Raw genomic sequence first — 9,257 nt, 5'->3', positions numbered from 1 at the left:
AAAATGTTGCGCCATAAATAAGACACATATCTCAAAGTGACTGGTTTCACTTCAGGAATTCAGCTTCTTCTGTTGAGGAAACTCAGTTTGGCAAAGCAGAGTTTCTTTTAATCTTCTACATCCTCTGACTCTGCAGCTTCACAATAACTCTGTTTGCTTTTGAGAAACTGAGTCTCTCCCAGCTTCTTTCCCACATCAGCAAAATTGGCCCGTCCATCACCAGCATAGGACTTTAAAATATTGAATGATAAAAATGCTCATGGACTGACTGTAGGGACAAGTAGGTGTCTCCATAAATATGGGAATACAGGCCATCCATGTAATATTATCCAGAGAATTTGCCTACATCAGTGTGAAGATGTAAATAAAGTTAATAGTTACATAAGATGATTTATCATTTGGATTATGAAAGGCACGCTTTCTAAAACACTCTCCAGACCTCCTGTCCTGACAGAAGCAGCCATAACAACAGAAAAAAAAACTTCCATAAGACACAGCTGGCCAAGCCCATTACAAGCCATAATGTCAGCTGTCACAATGATTGCTTCCTCAAATTGACCTCCTCTGACCTAGCAGCTTTCAACTTTCTCTTCTTGGCTCTTTAAGATACTTGTTGATCACCAGATGTGCTTTATATAAACATGTGGTTTATACTTTAAACCAGAGATAAAGGGAAAAGACTGTATCTATTATGACCCACCAAGGTGCCCTGATCCTAAAGTCAAGTGCAAGAAAGCATCTAGGAGATTTGGGAAAAAAGGAAAAACATTGGAAGGAGGCACGTTAAAGACAGGAATAGGTTACTGAGAGGCTCTGGGAGCTAATTTCAGAAATTTCTCACTGTAGTTGACATAAGAGATGCACTTTTGTTTGCACATATTTATAATACACAAGCAAATCTAAATATTTCTTTACTTCCTCCTCTAATTTTCACCTAGGTATTCTAATTTAGACTAAGTGAGGGCATTTCTCATTTCTTTTTGCCTAGTCTTTCTGCTCAGTTATTATTATAAGCAGAAACAACAAAAAATTATTTTTCCGGCATTTGGCATTTTAGCCTAAATTATTATTATTATTTTTTTAACCTCAGATGGCTTAATAGAGAGATTTAATTCACTCTATACAGGATTCTCTAATGAAAGTAGGCTGGTCACTAGCTGGGTGACCCGACTGACACCAAAACCAAGGACAGCTCAGGGACCAAAAAAAAAAAAAAAAAAAAGGAATGTACTATTGATAAAACTTTTATGCTAAATTGTCATGCACAATATTGAAAAATCAGTTGGATCAATTCAGACAGACCCTAATACCTATTAAGGCAAAATTCCAGGTTCTATTAATATGACAATTCAGTATAGAAGTTTTATCTTTAGCACATTTTTTTGTTGTTGTTTTGGCTCAGTTTTATTGCTTGTGTTTGCTTTTACAATATTTTATAAAGAATTGGGTACTTTTTCATAGATATTTTTAGAGAGATATTGGCTTGTACTAGGAATATCGATATAAATGTGACCTGCTTCTAGCCTTTAGGAGTTCAGAATATTCATACACAGACACTTTCAGTGGTATTGTTAAGTTCAGTGACCCATGGAAGCAAAGAGATGGTGTGGAAAGTGGTAACTACAGGGCGCTTGGGTGGCTCAGTTGGTTAAGCGACTGCCTTCGGCTCAGGTCATGATCCTGGAGTCCCGGGATCGAGTCCCACATCGGGCTCCCTGCTTGGTGGGGAACCTGCTTCTCCTTCTGGTCCTCCCCCCTCTCATGTGCGCTCTCTCTCTCTCTTTCTCATTCTCACTCTCTCAAAATAAATAAATAAATCTTTTAAAAAAAAAGAAAGTGGTAACTACCAAAATATTCAAAGAAGACTACAGAAGAGGGGCGCCTGGGTGGCTCAGTTGGTTAAACGTCTGCCTTCGGCTCAGGTCATGGTCCTAGGGTCCTGGGGTCGAGCCCTGCATCGGGCTCCCTGCTCAGCGGGGAGTCTGCTTTTCCCTCTCCCACTCCCCCTGCATGTGTTCCCTCTGCCTGCCGCTCCCCCTGCTTGTTCACGCCTTCTCTCTCTGATAAATAAATAAAATCTTAAAAAAAAAAAAAGACTACAGAAGAGGAGATAATAGAACTAGGAATTAAAGTTTGCCAGTTTGAAAGGGATGGAAGATAAGCTAAGAAAAGCGATTAACATGAAGTCACAGAGATACATGGTCTTTTCAAGGAGAAGTGAGAAGCTTGGTTGGGGTTAGGATGCGAAAACATCAAGTTCTTTGAGAACAGACCAGTGTGTAATAAATCTGCAGAGGTGATGGGTATTAAGGAGGGCACGTGCTGTGATGAGCACTGGGTGTTATATGCACCTAATGAATCGTTGAACACTACATCAAAAACTAATGATGTACTCTATGTTGGCTAATGGAACATAATAAAAACCAAAATAAAAGGACTTAAAAATAGTAGAGATCAAAATCGATTCAAATCTTGTAGAGGTAGGTGTCATTTAAATCATGGAAAGTAGGATTAGAGAATGCAATTGGTCTTAGTGTAACATAGAGAAGAAGATTATGCTTAGAAATACATGAGTTTTGGGTAAGGAGGCATAGTAGGAGAAAATCACTTGTGGCAGCTGGAAATTCAGGGCTGCAGTTGGTGAAAGTTGATGTAGTTTGTATTTAGTGTCAGCAAAGATACCTGTTAATGCGGTGTTTTTGAGAGACCATGTAACATTTCTCTATAAACTGTATAATAAACATCACTTATTTGGTGTGAAATATATTCTAATGTCATAATTCTAACAAATTAAGTTAACACTTAAAATGCAACACATATCTTCTCTCAGCATACGAGATTTATGACACAAGAGAGCACAACAAATAAAGGTGCTGTGTGTAATGGCCAGACCCTGAGTCGTTTATGGGACTCGCATGGGTTTGGTCCCTTGTATCGCAGGCAACCTCAGACTAGGTCATCAGAGCATAGAAAGTGCAGGTCATACTTTATTCCTAGACACTTACGAATGCACAATGAAAGCCTGAAGAAAAACAACTCCTTCTGACGTGAGAGTCAGCTGCTAGGCATCATCGCACATTTTTCTATTCTTGGTCCTTAGGAGGACATTACTGCTATTTTCCCAGATGCTGGCACAGAAAAGAACCAGAAGACTTTCTTGCTTTTCCCTCCATTTTCTCATACTTCCATGGTCAGATTCTCCACTTGCTTACTCCTTCCAGCAACTTTCTAAAGTCACACTATTTGATACAAGGTAAAAAACTACATTTATTCCAGTTATTGTTTCAGGAAATTTCCTTATATGATTTATTCCTGGCAGTAATGAACAGATGTTATTATCTCTGTTTTTCCATCTGAAAAAAAAAAAAGAAATTTAGTAACCTGCCAAAGGTCACCTTCTAGTGAGTAGAAGAGGGATTTGGTGAAAGTGTAGGGTGCACAGATATAGCCTAGGAGCTGGTTTATAACCAAGGAAAAGCAAAGCAACTGTAAGTCATCCACTGACCCTGAGACTAACTATCTCTCTTTCATCTTCAAAGCCTTCTTTATTCAGCATCAATAAGTCAACTTTGTGTATTAGGAACTAGAGCCAACCTAGGTCCTAGATTTGAAGGCAGTTTGCTGTTGATGCCCACCCACAACTCTGTTTAGAAACTCTTACCCTAAGCCCTTGGTTTCTTTGCTTCCTGTTGCTCCTAGATTCTGCTGGGCCCACTTTGGTGTCAGTTACAAACCAGTAAAGGAATCCTTGCTAGGATAGAATCATGTTTACAGCCAACGATCAAATGTATGCACCTGTCACTTCTATGTAAGGAACATCTAATTAGTTTCCATTTACTCGATCAGTGAATATTAACTAAGTGCCTACTGTATTTCAAGGCTGGTGCTAGACACTGGGGAGGCACTGGTTAAAAAAAAAAAAAAAAAGAACAGTTCCTGCCCCCAATGAGGACGTTAAGGAGCTTGAAGTACATGAAGAGAGATAAATAAACTAATTATTGAAATATGATGTGAAGAGTAGGACGTTGGGGTAAGAACAGAGTGCTGATGGAATACATGGGAAGAATATAAAATCCAACCTTGGCTGGTCAGAAAAAGATTCACCAGGGAAATAAAATCAAGGCTAAGTCCTTAAAGAGAGTAGCAGATAAGGCAGTGGGTGGAGGCTTTGAGGTGGGGACAACACTCAACAAAGTCCAAAATGCTGTAAAGGGGCCTGGTACATTTAGGAACTAAATAAATAATAGAAGAGAGCTATAAGGGGCCCCAATTTTTAAGGATCATATATGTGGTGCTAGTAAGCTTGTACTTTATTCTGGGAGAAATGAGAAATTCTTAAAACTTCTAATCAGAAAAGTGCCAAAATTATTTCTATGCTTTGGAAATATCTCTCTGGCTGCAGCATGGGGAACTGATGTGAAGAAGAGGTGACTTTAGCTACACAGTGAATAGACTTGGTGAGCGAAGCTGAGGGTTGGTGAGCGTAACAAGGCTGGGGGTGGTGGGAGTAACAAGGCTGGGGGCAGCAAGAAAGATAAGAGCAAGCCATAACATAAGGGTGCTTGAACTAATGTAGCTGCAATGAGGAAAGAGACAAATGGACAGATTTGAGGACATTAAATAGAGGCAGAATTGGCTTATGTGACTATAATGACAGGAGGGGCAGGTCATCCAAGATGATTCCCAGGTTGGTGGCCAGGGCATGGGGAGCCCCAGGGAAGAAGCAGGCTTTGGGAAGCCAGTTATGGTGAAAGTTGACTGTGATGACCTGCCAGGCATTGGCTATGGAGGTGGGAAGTCCAAATAGCAGAGAGACTTGCAAGTCCTTAGCATGTGGATGTCAATTTAAGCCACATAATCCACAACCAGTATGTTATGCAAAAGGGATCAGTTAAATTTCTGGAGAACATCAAAAGGAATAATTAGGTGAAGATCTTGCAAACGTGGATGTACTCGAGATTGCCTTTTAGGTATCTTCAGTTCAATTTGAAGTTGGTCAACCCCCATCCCCCAAAAAGCCTATTTAAATAGTTTAGTGACTCTCTATGTCCACTAAAAAAATTCATGATGCTTCTTTATTATTTTCCATGGTTAATGAAATATAAAATATGCAAATGAAGGACACTTTTAAAGACATAAAAGTTAATCATTTTTAATTATACTTATGCATCATATAAAACAATTGGCTAGTTTTGATTTCAAGTACAATTTCACTTTTATATTATTCCAAAGAATAACAATTTAGTTCTATAATTTCATTCCTATCAAAATCGGCTAAGAGTTAGCCCTTATTCAAGGTATTGGCTTTTAACTTTGACGTGAAAGTTGACATTTTGGAGCCAAACTCAAATTCTATCATGAAAAGACTCTGCAGTCTGGATTACAGATATCTATTGTGAAATCCTATATATATCCCTCCTCTTTTAAAAAGAATAGGGGAGGATCTGGATGCGTTTTAGCAAAAGGCTTCTTTAAAACACTTTGTGGTATAGAAATAAAAATAGAAATCAGACCTCAGAAGGGAATAAAAAGGTAATACCTCAAATATAAGAGTCAGTGCCCAAACATCACACTTGAGCTGGAGCACCAGATTAAGACAGGGCAAAAGTCAAATCACTGTAGAATTTCTCAGTGCACTTAAACTCAAGTATAATCTGTAAGTAAGCCTTACTAAAATGAGGGTGATGATTTAAAAAATTCACCCTGATGATCCTGACTGAAAGGAAATATTAGTATTTTGGGAAGTACTCAATGATGGTGCCATATTTTAAAAACATTTTACATTTTCGTTCCCTGAATTTAATAATATCATCTAAAGAAATTTCAAGCATTTTCTAACATCTGGTTATTATTTAGTTGTTTATTTTGGCATTTTTTAACAATCACCTAATAGGGTCTTTCATTGGGGTCTTTGGTTCATATTTCTCACTCAGGGGTCACATGATCATTTTAATCCACTAGTAATTACATTGAGACAATTCCTAAGTGAACAGGTTATATATATGAAAATATAAATATAAATGATTCAGGGTTTCCAGAAAGGAGCTGGTTATTTGCCAGGAAGGGTAAAATTAATCACCTCTAGTTTTATCAACAAATTTGATAGATACTTACAAGAACATAGGGTTATTAATTAAATGTGTACTTCATTGACTGTACATATAATAATGGCAGTACTCATGTATGAAGACTTCTCAAGTTCGGAAAATTTCCCCTCTCATTTGTAATGATTTTCTGTTTTATGATGGTTCTCTTCTTATAGTATTTGAATCTGATATTTGGCAGGAACTTTTTGTTTTCTTTTTGCCATTACATACTTAATGAAATAGATAACCTACTGATTTCATAACTTGGCATTATTTAAACTCTTTTTCTTTTCTTTTTACCTAAAACCCTTTTTTGGTTGAAAGTGGAAGTTTGAAATCAACATTCTTATGTCATTACATAAATCTATGATTACTATGGATGACCCCATTCATATGTAATTTCAAGTACTGCCTATCATCACTGTCATAATATAAAATCTATTTTAAGCCTCATATTGTCTCCAACAGCTCACTGGATACTGCCAGTTGGAGATCTCGCAGAAGTCTCAAACTCAGTATGTTTCAAACTGAGCCTTTCCCACACCCATTCCTGCTCATTTAATGTTACCAAGATCTCCTCATTCACCCAAGCCAGAAATCACGAGATACCTAGAATTTTCCTCCTCTTCTCTCATAAAAAATCAGTCAGGAGTCATGGTGAATCTATTTCTGAAATATTGTTGGAATCTGCCCCATCTTCTCCACCCCTACCAGCACTGCTTAATTCAGAACCACTTGCCGGAATTGCCAAAATAGCCTCCTTCATATTATATCTGCTTCTAATGTTACCCCACAAGTCCTTTCTTTATGATGCTACCAGCATTACATTTTTAAATCGAAATTTAAAAACTTGAAAAAAGAAATATATAAATAAAAAATAAAGTGAAAATTTAGTCATGTCATTCCTGTTAAAACTCCCAAAGTCATTCCCTCTTTCTCAGTATAAAACCCAGATTCTTCTCCTTCTCTTCTTCTTCTTCTTCTTCTTCTTCTTCTTCTTCTTCTTCTTCTTCTTCTTCTCCTCCTCCTCCTCCTCCTCTTCCTCCTCCTCCTCCTCCTCCTCCTTCTCCTCCTCCTCCTCCTCCTCCTTCTCCTTCTCCTTCTTCTTCTTCTTTTGGCTGGATATAGTATACTTCATTGATATACTTTATTGATGGTACATGACAAGGTAGGGCTCCCCAACCCCTTCCTTTCTTCAGAGGGTCTGGGATGGAAACTGTGGAGGTCAGGAGATTCTCAGTGTATTGGAGGATGAGTTGGGGCAAGAAATCTCCAGTAGCTGAGGGCCTCTCTCTTCCTCTTGCTTTCACTGGTGCTCGTGGTCTAGGGGGCTCTTACTCCTTGGAGGCCATGTGGACTGTAATATCCACCACCTGGTTGCTGTAGCCCTCTTCATTGTCATACCAGGAAATGAGCTTGACAAAGTGGTCATTGAGAGCAATGCCAGCCCCAGCATTGAAGGTGGAAGAGCAGGTGTCACTGTTAAAGTCACTGTTAGAGAAAATCTGGTCTTCAGTATAGCCCAGGATGCCTTTGAGGGGGCCCTCTGATGCCTGCTCACCACCTTCTTGATGTCATTGTATTTGACAACTTTCTCCAGGCGGCGGGTCAGATTCATGACTGACACATTGGGATTAAGATGGTGGAAGGCCATGCCAGTGAGCTTCCCATTCAGCTCAGAGATTACCTTGCCTACAGCTTTGGCAGTGCCAGTAGAAGCAGGGATGATGTTCTGGGCAGCCTCTGGGTCATCACACCACAGCTTCTCAGAGGAGCCATCCAAGGTCTTCTGGGTGGCAGTGATGGCATGACCTATGGCCATGAGTCCTTCCACAATGCCAAAGTTGTCATGGATGACCTTGACCAGAGGGGCCAGCAGTTGATGGTGCAGGAGGCGTTGCTGAAAATCTTGAAGGAGTTGTCATACTTCTCATGATTCACACCCACTACAAAAATGGGGGCATCAGCAGAAGGGGCAGAGATGAGGACACTCCTGGCCCCACTCTTCAAGTGAGCCCCAGCCTTCTCTATGGTGGCAACAGCCCCAATAGACTCTATAACATTCTCAGCACCAGAATCACCCCATTTGATTTTGGTTGGATCTCACTCCTGGAAGATGGAGATGGGCTTTCTACTGATGACAAGTTTCCTGTTCTCACCCTTGACGGTGCCGTGGAATTTGGCATGAGTGGAATCATACTGGAACACGTAGACCATGTAGTTAAGGTCAATGAAGGAGTCACTGATGGCGACAATATCCACTTTACCAGAGTTAAAAAGCAGACCTGGTGACCAGGTGCCCAATAAAGCCAAATCTGTTTTCTCCAACATTTACCATCGGGTCTCCGGGATGCAGGTGGTACTGCACCAGAAGATGCGGTGTCTGTCAAATGGGGAGGAGCAGAGAACCTAAACCCAGATTCTTTAGTATGATTTATAAGACTGATAGAGATCCTATGTACAGAATGTTTTCCATAATTGAATTATGTCCATGAAAGTCTTTTACTCACAACCTCCCTTATGATATCATAACTTCCATAACCCTGCAACCAGAAGAGGTCATATGACTAGTTCTCAGCAAAAGCACAAGTGAACTGTGCTACTTGCTGGTTCAGACCTTAAAGAGAAAATGCTGGACATAGCACCCCAGCTTGACACATAGTTTAGACCCTTAACATGAAAGGAATCTGGCCCCTGAGCCACTGTCTGAAAAAGAGCTCCTAGTGGATCTGTAACACCCAACCTGGACTGTTATTAGAGGGAGAAATAAACCTTTGTTGTGTTTGAATACAAAAATGTGTATTAGATTTTGAGGCATATTTGTTACCATAGTTTAACCCCACCCCCATGCAATATACCCCAATATAAAATACCTTTTATAATTCAATCCCTAATTACATGTACAACTTCATCTTTACCGATTTCCAACCTCTCATATGTATCCTAAGTTTTACCCTTACCAAACTACTTAAAATTCCATAGATAAGTCATGCTCACTCTTGCTTTTATACCTTTGTTTTTGCAGAGTTATACCCTTTCTTACCTTATCCTTTAAGATTGCAGCAGATACTGCTCTTCCGGAAAGTGTGTCATTCTCTCTGGTATAGACTAAAGTGTGTTCCCCCTCCCCTAAATTCATAAGTTGCAACCCTAATTCTCAGTACCTCAGAA

The 9,257-nt window shown here is 39.5% G+C and overlaps 1 pseudogene; it reads right to left on the bottom strand.

Annotated features, from left to right (window-relative positions):
* Window positions 1-7,420: 7,420 nt before the first annotated feature.
* Window positions 7,421-8,424, bottom strand: LOC114208487 (glyceraldehyde-3-phosphate dehydrogenase pseudogene; annotated as a pseudogene).
* Window positions 8,425-9,257: the final 833 nt, after the last annotated feature.

This window comes from Eumetopias jubatus, unplaced genomic scaffold (genome assembly GCF_037043125.1).
Source record: "Eumetopias jubatus isolate StellerSeaLion01/CBP00866 unplaced genomic scaffold, mEumJub1_p1.0 scaffold_4, whole genome shotgun sequence".
NCBI lineage: Eukaryota > Metazoa > Chordata > Mammalia > Carnivora > Otariidae > Eumetopias > Eumetopias jubatus.
The sequence above is the reverse complement of the archived record's forward strand: the minus strand, read 5'-3'. Positions and strand labels throughout refer to the sequence as shown.